The sequence below is a fragment of the Panthera uncia genome, chromosome C2, assembly GCF_023721935.1.
Source record: "Panthera uncia isolate 11264 chromosome C2, Puncia_PCG_1.0, whole genome shotgun sequence".
In the NCBI taxonomy this organism is placed as follows: Eukaryota; Metazoa; Chordata; class Mammalia; order Carnivora; family Felidae; genus Panthera; species Panthera uncia.
In genome coordinates this window covers 41,724,346-41,733,379 of record NC_064810.1, presented here as the reverse complement: position 1 = coordinate 41,733,379, position 9,034 = coordinate 41,724,346, and positions in this window count along the sequence as shown.

Genomic DNA, 9,034 nt, shown 5'->3' with positions numbered 1-9,034 from the left:
ACACAAAGAAATGGAAAGACACTCCATGTTCATGGATTAGAAGAATAGATATTATTAAAATGTCTATATTACCCAAAGTGATCTACACATTTAGTGCAATTCCTATTAAAATACCAATTGCATTTTTCACACAGCTAAAACAAATTTGTATGGAACCATGAAAAATCCTGAATAGCTAATGCAAACTTGAAAAAGAAAAGTGAAGCTGGAGGCATCACAATTCTGGACCTCAAGTTATATCACAAAGCTGTAGTAATCAAAACAATATTGTCCCAGCTGTACTGGCACAAAAATAGACATATAGATCAATGGAACATAACAGAGAACCCAGAAATGAACCCACAACAATATGGTCAATTAACCTTTCACAAAACAGGAAAGACTACCTAATGGGAAAAAGATAGTCTCTTCAACAAATGCTGTTGGGGAATATGGAGAGCAATGTGTGAACGAATGAAATGGAACCACTTTCTTACACCATACACAAAAATAAATTCAAAATGGATTAAAGACCTAAATGTGAGACAGGAAACCATAAAGTTCTAGAAGAGAACACAGGCGGTAACTTTTCTTTGACATCAGCTGTAGCAATTTCTAATTCCAAGATACATCTCCTGAGGCAAGGGAAATAAAAGCAAAAATAAACTATTGGGGCTTCATCAAAATAAAAAGTTTCAGCATAGTAAACAAGAAACAAAACTAAAAGGCAACCTACTGAATGGGAGAAGATATTTGTAAATGACATATCTGATAAAGGGTTAGTATCCAAAATATATAAATAAACAACTCAACACCCCAAACCTGAATAATCCAATTAAGAAATGGGCAGAAAACATGAATAGACATTTTTCCAAAGACATACAGATGGCCAACAGACACATGAAAAGATACTCAACATAACTGATCATTTGGGAAATGCAAATCAAAACTGCAATGAGACACCATCTCCTACTTGTCAGAATGGCTAAAATCAACAATACAAGAAAAAACAGGTATTGACAAGGATGTGGAGAAAGGGGAACTCTCTTGCACCACTGGTAGGAATGCAAACTGGTACAGCCACTGTGGAAAACTACGGAGTTTCCTCAAAAAAACTAAAAAAAGAACTACTCTACAATCCAGCAATTGCACTACTAGGTATTTACCCAAGAATACAAAAATACTAATTCAAAGGGATACATGCACCTTGATGTTTATAGCAGCATTATCTACAATAGACAAATTATAGAAACAGCCAAAGTGTCTATTGACTGATGAATGGGTAAAGAAGAGGTAGTAGATACATATACATAATGGCATATTACTCAGCCATCAAAAAGAATGAAATCTTGTTATTTGCAATGACATGGATGGAGCTAGAATGTATTATGCTAAGTGAAATAAGTCAGAGAAAAACAAATACCATATGATTTCACTCATATGTGGAATTTAAGAAGCAAAACAAGCAAAAGGAAAAAAAGAGAGAAAGAGAGACAAACCAAGAAACAGACTCTTAACTATGGAGAGCAAACTGAGGGTTACCAGAAGGGGCAGGGGGGAATGGGTTAAATAGGTGATGGGTATTAAGAAGGGCACTTGCTGCGATGAGCACCGGGTGTTGTATGGAAGTGTTGAATCACCAAATTCTACACCTGAAACTAATATTGTATGTTAACTGGCATTTAAGTAAAAACTTAAAAAATATTAACATAAAATTAAATATATACATTAACCTTGATTCCACAGAGCTCATTAAACATTTGAATATGTTTCTCATAAGACATAGATTTGAAATAATCCAACATTTAAAATTTTCTTCTCTGAATATAGCTTGGTTTGTTTCTATTTATTTAACAGTTTGCTATTCAGAATATAATGCAATCTCCCAACAAACGTCTGAGCAGAGTACGGTTATCATCTTCTTCATTCTAAACTGCATTCTTCTGTTAAATGCCCGTTAGCTTTACTGGCTGCCACAATACCCCACTGGTTCAGTAAGTTTCCTGCTGAATCCATTTCCCATTTGGCTATTTGTATGGACGCCCAATCTCCTCTTTTCTATATTGTGTCCTTGTATTTTTGGAGTTAGGTTCAAGGTCTTATATAGTGTGAGTGCCCATAAAGAGTCTGCCATACACCCATATCAACCATTTGTTCATTTCTAGATAGTTTCCCCAACTCCATTGTAATTTCATGTTTCTAAGAACCACTAGTCAAAAAGAAAATGAGATATGGTGTGTTTTATGTGGGGTATATGCCATACACAATCAGCAAGGGATTTTTTCAGCATTTTCTGTAGCAAAATTCTAAGCCAATTTTAAAGGACGCTGACTGTGGAAAACTGACACAGGAAATAAGTCAGCAAAAGAATTTAAAACACAAAGGACAAGGGGAGTACTGAGCACAAAAATGGCATTATGAGGTGGTTTATATATTTGGGGAAATTAGACTGTCATCTTTAAGTACTCATCAGTTAGATTTTTAAGCCTGCACCTGTTTCACAGACATAAGCTTTGTGTCTTAATTTCATGTAAACATTTTAAACAATCAGAACATATAATTCACATTACTTTGCTGGGGTTCTACTGGGAAAATTACTTTAATTACATTTAATTCTATTTCAGACTGATAGGAAATAGGAGTGGATGTGAATAAAGTTCAGGTTGGGGATTTCTTATGTTCTCCCCTCCCTATTGGATATAACCATTTTTAAGATGAAATACTAGAGTAGTGAACCAAGGAAAACAAGGGAAGCTACTAGTCATTTACTAATAGTAAAGAAGTATACCTTTCTTTGAAGGCCAGACTTGGCGGATGATTTATGAAAGATTATCACATTTTAAAATCAAGATTTCTATGTATCTCTCTCATCTTTCAATGTCACTATTCCTGATCCCCTTCTACCATCCAAACTTCCCTCTTGTGTTCAATTCCATTGGGAACGGACTAGCTAGTTAATTAAAAACTTAGCATGAGACAAAGATTGTTACTATATAGAACCTATGCATTATCTTAGAAGATTCTGGGAAGCTTCGAATAATTCCTGAAACTCAAAGTACCTAGGGATCCCAACCTTGTGCCTTAAGAGGAACATTACTGAGAGTGGTTTGTGGTACCAAGTTCCCCAGGTATCATGTTCAGACATTGCCAGCAACAACCTTATACTCTGAAGATTATACTACTTAGAATAGAACACTGAACACTGGTTAAAAACAAAGTCGGTGTTCAAATTTTAGCTCATCCACTCACTACATGTGTGGCACAACCTCTCTGGGCCTCCATTTGCTCACATGTATAGTGAGGATATGACTACAAACTCAGAGGATTAGTACAAGAATGAACTGATATACTTGCTTGTATATGGAAGGCATTCAGGGAGTGCAGTGATGATTATATTAGCTATCTGCTGCTGTGTAACAATTACTTCAACACTTAGTAGCTTAAAACAAGAACAAAAAAGGTTTCATCTCATAGTTCTTATGGGTCAGGAGTTTGGGAGCAGCTTAACAGGATGGTTCTGGCTCAGGGTCTCTCATGAAAGCATAGACAAAATTTGGCCAGGACTGCAGTTCTGGCTCGGGCTGGAGGATGCACTTGCAAGATGGTTTATTCACAGGTGTCACTTCCTTGCCACGCAGTCTTCTCCAGAGATTTCTTCAATGTCCTCTAACATGACACCAGGCTTCCCCCAAAGCAAATGATCCAAGAGAAAAAGGCTGAACCTGCAGTGTTCTTTATGACCTACGCTCAGAAATTACACATAATCATTCCCACAATATCTTATTGGTTGCACAGATCATCCCTATTCAACACTGAGGAGGAGTGCAAAGGAGTATGAATTCCAGGAGGAAAGGATCAGGAAGAGCCATCTTAGAGAGTAGCCGTCATGATGACAATGCAGACGGTGGGGGAACAGCCCCCAGGACTTCAAGAGGTCACATGGAATCCACAGGAAAATCTCACACGTAATCACATTCATGATTATTACTTAGTGAAGACAGACGAGGTGATTTACAATTCTTATTTTTGGTACACAAATACTTTGACTGCTAAAATAGCACGCCTTTCTGGGGAGAGAAATAGGGAGAACTGAATATAAATTTCCAAAGAATTTCTAAAAGCTAGTGGTCGTTATATGAAATTCCCACCTGCCTGAGGGAAAAGACCAATCTTTGTAGCATTAATAGACAAAAGGGAGAGACAGAGCGGACAGCTACAGAAATCACACTCCTAGGAACAAAATGAATGGTTTAGACACATCACAACATAGAGAGATCTCATCCCATGGAATTCTTTGGAGACTTCCTGCAATGGTCTAGTGGATGAGTGCCTGCCCTAGTTTTGAGCATGAACAGTCATGTCCTTGCTGTATGATATTGAATAAGTGTACATGACACATAAAACGTATGCTAATGGCTTAAAGGTAAAAGAAGCCAATGTTAGCTTGCCAAATAAATACAATTTCAACCTCATCTTGCTCTTGATTAAAAAACTAAGTATCCCTATACATCAATCATTAGCTCACTAAGCACAACCTCATAATTTGACACCAATCTTTTCTCTTGAGAGTCATTACTCACATTCTCATCTTTGCAAGAGAATGGTGACATTTTTGCTTAAAAAAGAACTCATTTTAATTTTAATTTCTACCCACCGTGCATTTTAAATCAGGCGGTGTGAGCTGTGGAATGTTTGCTTCTGCCTCTCTAAGGCCTATGGCAGCCAGTTCAGGGGAAGGGAAGGGGAAAAAGGGAAACACCTGTCAAGCTCACAAGAGTCCGAGGGTGCACAGGTAGGCAGAGAGGCTTCCCTGATCAACATGAGTTTCTGACAGATGCCACATCACTGCTGTCATCTCCCCTTTGCCAATTTTTAGCTCTTACCATATTCAAGAATTAAATTCTCAACTTTGAGGAGGAAAAAAAGAATGGAGACAATGTTTATTCCCCATATTCTTAGTTGTGGTTTGCCAAGCTGATCTCTGAATATGTAAATACTCTGCACATGGATATGCAAAGACTGTCTTCTAGGTCCTGTTAAAGGTAGGAATTAAGCCAGAATGTTCTCAGGGTAGGCTGGCAGAGAAGCCAGGGAGGTAAATTCCACTTATGTAGCTCTATAAGCTAATTTATCTAGAAATCCTGACAAACTAGCTAAGTACTTTATGATTGCTGCTTTAATTTTTTTTTATGTTTATTTATTTTTGAGAGAGACAGAGAAAGAGAGAGAGAGAGAGAGAAAGCACAAGCGGGGGAAGGGCAGAGAGAGAGGGAGACGCAGAATCCAAAGCAGGCTCCAGGCTCTGAGCTGTCAGTACAGCCCAGTGGGGCTTGAACTCACGAACCGAACCGTGAGATCATGACCTGAGCGAAGTCAGATATTTAACCGACTGAGCCGCCCAGGCGCCCCTATGATCGTGGCTTTAAAATACAGGTTGACCTAGCTGGGGGAGGAGACTGGGGAATAAATAAAAGGTTTTACAGAGAAAAAGAGTGTCCCACTGCCGACAAAGCTTTTGTTCCAAGGTAACTCACTAGTGAGGCAGACTGCCAGCATAATACATGGGTCCTTGGGCAAAGTACAGGCATTTTAGTGAGATCGGGCCTATTGTGAGATCCTTGGGAATCAGGCCTCTGAGGAATTTTAATTTGGCAGTGCTAGAAATCTGTGGCACTACATGTTATAAGTTGAAAATCCATCACACTCAGAGAAGAAAAAAAAATTCTTAAAGTACAGTGTGAAATATATGATGAATACTTCTCACATTTCTTGAAATGAGGCCTATTTGTGCACTAAACTTGGCAAAGTGGTGAGTATTGATAAGCCATTTTCGACAGACCTTCCAAATAGGGCTGGACTTTCTGGTATATCTTTTTGCTTTCTAGGCTGCATGTCAGAAGAAACAAGAAGCCCAAATAGAGACTGAGTAGCAAAGAAATATATAACCAGAATGTTAGAGGGCCAGGATCAATGCGTTCTACCACCATCCCTGTGACCCCCTCCTCAAGTCCCAAATCTTTATTCAGGGTTACTGGCACCCAAAGAAGTAAATCTGTTAACAATAATTCTGAGGGATGATTCAGATCTGATGCTTTGACTGAGGGCTACTGTTGTACTTAAAATATGCTGAGGGCCATTTCTATTGGAGTTGAGTGAGAAAAAAAACAGGCACAAGCTAGGTCAGGAGATTGAACCAAATATCTTTTCTCACCACGGTCTCTGGACGAGGTTTACTGACCATTACATTCCTTCCTTCCTTCATTCGTTTCTTTGCCCATTCATTCATTCATTCATTCAACAAGCATTTATTGAATATATACTGTATCCCGGACATTGTTCTAGGATGCCACAGACAGAAGATAAGTAAGATAAAGCCCCTGCCTTTAAAAACTCACTATGCTGTGGCGCTCCTCTCAAAGCTGTTGGGATTCTGCAAGTTATAGAGATTAAGCCAAAGAAAAATGAAACTCCCGAGAGAGTTTATGGACAGAGTGACTGATCTCCTGTCATGGACACTGATACAAAGGAACGGTTCTCTGGGCGCACTGGAAGTTAAAATATATGAATGTGTGAGATTTTCAATTTTCCATAAAATACCAATTGTGTGAGAGGCAAATTAGCGTGAAGAAAAATGCTTTGTAATAGAAACCACCATATATACATATATATGGACACATATAGGCAAGATATATGTAGCCTATATACAGCCTTTTTATACTTGAGCTGGTTGGTGGAGGACTAGCTTTGCTTCTGTGCTAAGGATATCTACAGGCAGCATTCAAACAGCACCTGTAGCAGAGTCTCCTGCTTGGACACATAAGGCATAGCACAAATAGCACTACATTGGGAGTCTTAGTACTCATGGTCTAGTCTTAGCTCTGCCACTAACTCAGCAGTATCAGAATCTTAACTACTTTGGGGATATTAGCAGCCTTAACTGCAAAGCACGAGGGCTGGAATACATGATCAGATTTAGCCTGGAAATTCTATGATTCTTTGAATTTTTTGTTCTTGGATAAAGCAGGGATGGGTATAATTAAGGAAAAAAAAAAAGAAGAAGAAGTAATAAAATCTAGACGGGTCATTGCCATTCCCCCCGCTGAAATCCTGAGGCTTCTCTTCTCACCTCCCTGCTAGCAGTTCAGCATACACGGTCACCACCTCTGAACCTTCAAAATTACCGAATCCAATCTGTTGTTCTTGTTCCCCGTTTCCCTGACCTCTCTGTCACATCTGACTCTAGTGATCAGCTGCTCCTTCTTAAAATTAGTTCCTTCCTTGCCAACTCTGGAGCCATCCCACACCTTTCCCATTTCAAACTATTCCTACTGACTCGGCTTCCACCCTGACCAAGCATCTGCACTGTGGTAGCTTAGCCTGGGCTTTTCATTACATGCATGGTGTGCACACCCCAGGTTTCAGTAATCCCTCAGTACTCGTTTCCTCCCTCCTCAAAGTCTTTCTAGAAGATCCCATCCTACTCACAGCTTAAAAATTCACTGAGATATTGCTCTCACTCATTTGCCTGAAATTCCAACCATGCATCTCCAATTTCCTGAAAAACAGTGTTTCATTTGGATGAGAAAAACCACCTCCAACCCAACGTATCCAGATCAACTATTTGTCCCTTTAACGTAGCTCTGTTTTTCTTTTCCCATCAACAGCATTACAGGTTCACTATCCTGTAAGTAACACCCTTGAGCTAGATGGAACTTGAAATTAGATATTTTCAAACATTAGAAGAGCAACATATTCTATTTACCACATGTTTTTTAACAGTCCCAGGAGTATCTCAGTCAGAATCCAAATCTGTTCCTTTCATTGAGCTAGATAACAACATGAATGCTACTGTCATAATTATGCTGAAAGAGTTGAGTCAGGGAAACAGGCAAAGGTAGGTCACAAAGCTTGAACCAAACATCTTCTCTCACTATAAATATGTTAACATTTAGGGAGCAAAAGATACCGTTACTGACATAGTAAATAAAGATACAAATAACTTCTCAGTTCAAGTAAGGTTTTGCTGTCAAAGGACTTCAGGTTACTGAATGCATTATCAACAAGTTTTTTCCAGAGCTTTTTGGATTCAGGGATTGCGAATTAAAGAATATTAATGATGAGGGCACCTGGGTGGCTCAGTTGGTTAACTGTCTGACTCTTGATTTCAGCTCAGGTCAGATCTCACAGTTTGCGGGTCTGGGCCCGCATCGGGCTCTGTGCCAACAGCATGAAGCCTGCGTGGGATCCTCTCTCTGTCCCCTCCTCACTCACACTCTCTCTCAAAGTAAATGAACTTTAAAAAAAAAAGTTAAAAAAATAATATTAATGATGACAACAGTATTACAATAACAATTATTTAATGAAAGCTAACAATCACTCAAGCAATGTGTTAGATATTTTAGGTACATAACAATAACAGAAATGTGCTTACTATGAGGTAAATACTGTTTATTTTCTTCATTTTATATACAGAAACAGTGTAAAGTGCTACTATCATTTTTTTAAATTTTCCAGGCTAGAAATCCAGAGGTATTTTCATTTCCTCTCCCTTTCCCTTACCCCTATATTAAATTTGTCTTCAAATCCCATTAATTCTTCCTTTCCATCTATACCTGCCTTTGAAATCTCACTGTTATGATATGACCTCAGATCCTATGACTGCACAGGCCATGTCTCAGATCCTTTGAATAATACAGTCCAGACCAATATTCTATTTCCTCCAGTTTAACCTTCCCCAAACTAGTATTCTTCTGAAAATAACATATGCATTATGTACTCATTTATTCTGCAAATGCTTAGTCAATATTTACTCTGTGCAACATCCCTCTTTGAAAAATGTTCAATGGACTGCCATTGCCTATTTAATTAAGTCCAAACTCTTTGGCTTTGCACTTGAAGTTCCAAAGAATATCTACATTTTCAATTTGATCTCTTCCTGTTCACTGAGATGGACTGTGGATTCCAGGCTGACTGCCACTCCATGAATGTCTTTCATTGTATGTGCCTCTGCATTTCTGTTCATACTGCTCCACCCACTTGAAATGTCCTCTTCCAT